General features: G+C 41.8%; 1 pseudogene; it reads right to left on the reverse strand.

The window, feature by feature from the left end:
• Positions 1 to 2,500, reverse strand: part of LOC142920497 (28S ribosomal RNA) — a 9,029-nt pseudogene that overhangs the window by 2,897 nt on the left and 3,632 nt on the right.

Below are 2,500 nucleotides of genomic sequence, written 5' to 3' on the forward strand. Positions count from 1 at the left end.
CCAAAAATAAAGAATTAAAATAACAAAGTCTAATCTATATAAGTGCTCTTGAATAGGCTTCGTGTAAAAAAATAGCAATAAAAAAATACCAAGTCTTCGTCTTGGAAAATAACAAAATCTAAAAGAAAAGTCTTCTTTGTGGAAAATAGTAAAATAAAAAACCAAGACTTCACCTTGGAAAATAACAAAATCTAATCTAAAACATCTTAAATAAAGCTGGTTTGTAGTCTTCTCTCGAACTGATGTAGTGCAAAAATAAATAATTAAAATAACAAAGTCTAATCTATATAAGTGCTCTTGAATAAGCTTCGTGTAAAAAATAGCAATATAATAAAAATACCAAGTCTTCGTCTTGGAAAATAACAAAATCTAAAAGAATGGTCTTCTTTATGGAAAATAGTAAAATAAGAATACCAAGACTTCACCTTGGAAAATAACAAAACCATCTTGAAAAAAGCTTATTTTTAATCTTCTTTGTAGGCAGAAAATAGTAAGGCGAAAATAAAGTCCCCTCTAAGCTCTAAAGTAACAAATACGACGTGTTAAAAAAAAAAAAAAAAAAAAAAAAACTAACAATAAAAAAAAGAACCAAGACTCCGTCTTGGAAAATAACAATCTAAATTGTGGAAAATAGTAAAATGAAATAAAAACCGACTTCACCTTCGAAAATAACAAAATCAATCTAAAACAAATGACATCTTAAAACAAAACTATTATTTGTTTCGGAGGTTGTCTATGACTGTTCATAGACCGCATAATTTCCACAGAACATTCTCAGAATATCAAGAGAGAAAAGCAGCGTTCTGCGGGAAATCATCTTGGCCAGTGATGTCGTTCTGGGTTTGGTCAGGCCCAGGGAGGTAAGTACCTCGTTATTCTCAAGGGGCCACTTTCCTCTTGCCCCAACCGGGAATCCAAAGAATGTGACCTTGCTAGCCTTCGTCAGCACTTTGACTTGATCACCAAGAGGGGTATAGTACGAAACTTTGTGCGAGGCAGCATCTGACAAGGTATTCTTTGAAAGCTCAAAACGGACGGTGACATCGATCACAACCGCCTCCTCATCTTTTGCAAACACGAGGTCAGGCTTTCTCATCTCTCCCGTCTCGGATATGAACCGTGGCTCTTTGTATACAGACCAGCCCAATCTAGCCGCTTCGTCTGCCAGAATGTTACTGATCTTGTTATGTCGCGCAATTCTTGCTTTCTGTACTGCAGGACATTGACCGAGAATGTGCGAAAGGGACTCGAGTCTGGCAGAGCATTTCCTGCAGGAACGTAAGGCCCCATCTCTGCCTCTGTTCAAGCTTTCTCTTGTTGGGTAAATATTTGCCCTTAGTTGTAGTGCTGCGATAAAGAAGCATTGTTTAAAGCCGCACCATGGCCTCAACCAAGCATTACTGATTCTATCATGCGCAAAGTTTACAATGCCCCTTCCTTGAACCGGCTTTTCGCACCATCTCTGAAATTCATGCTCCCTCCAATCGCAGGGTCTCGGATATACAGGTTCTTTTGACACCGAGTCCCTGAGAACGAATGTTGGGATTGCATCACTGTCACCCCCTGCTCGTACCCACAAATTACGGTATTCTTCCTCCATACCCTGCGAGGACACAATATTACGGGTGATAGCATCGGACGAGTTTGCTATACGTTGCAGCCTTCTAACTTGAACCGAAGGGATTGTTTTTTCCAGTTTCAAGATGGCAAGGCCTCCGTCTCGGGCTCTGGCATATAACAGTCCATCACAAGTTGAAGCGGGAAGGTGGAGCCATCCTTTTACCGCCTTTCTAATCTCTTGGTCCAACCCACGGAGAGTTGATTGCTTGCAGTCCGAGTGGTCTGCAGGATATAACAATCTGGGTAGGGCATAGGCATTGAGTAGTTCAACCTTCTGAGTTGGCTTCAGAGGCGCCTCATCGATTTTCGAGATCCATGTCTTTAGCTGACAATGTAAATCAGGCTGTATAGTGCCAGTCCAAGGGCCAATTTTCAGACCAAGGTATTTCGTTGATTCATCAGGTTGGATCATATGGACATCTTTATTTTTGATAGTCCATGGGTCGCAGTTGTTCACCGTATATGAATCTTTGGTTGGGCTTATCATGAAGCCCTGGCACTTTCTGGCCTGAACCTCCAATCCCGATAGCCCACAAAATGATTCCAAGATCGCTAGATTGGCGGCCATACCAACCCAAGATTCGCTCACCAACACCAAATCATCAGCAAACGCAAGAGCTGTCACGTGGTCGGTATCAATGGAGTACCCAACTCCGTGTGACTCTAGGGTGCATATCAAAGGGTCCATGGCAAGATTGAAGAGCAGGGGTGACATGGGGTCACCCTGTTTGACACCAACACGTATGCTAATTTCTCGAGTCGACTCGCCATTGCTTTTGAACGAGGTCGTACACCGATCGTAGGCGTTCTGGATGATGCCCACCACGTGTTCATCTACTTTCTTGTGCCTTAACACCCATAAAATATGAGCATGCGAAAC

Source organism: Petromyzon marinus, unplaced genomic scaffold (genome assembly GCF_048934315.1).
Source record: "Petromyzon marinus isolate PM22_M1 ecotype Great Lakes invasive population unplaced genomic scaffold, UKy_Petmar_22M1.pri1.0 PM_G_Scaffold_71, whole genome shotgun sequence".
Classification (NCBI taxonomy): domain Eukaryota; kingdom Metazoa; phylum Chordata; class Hyperoartia; order Petromyzontiformes; family Petromyzontidae; genus Petromyzon; species Petromyzon marinus.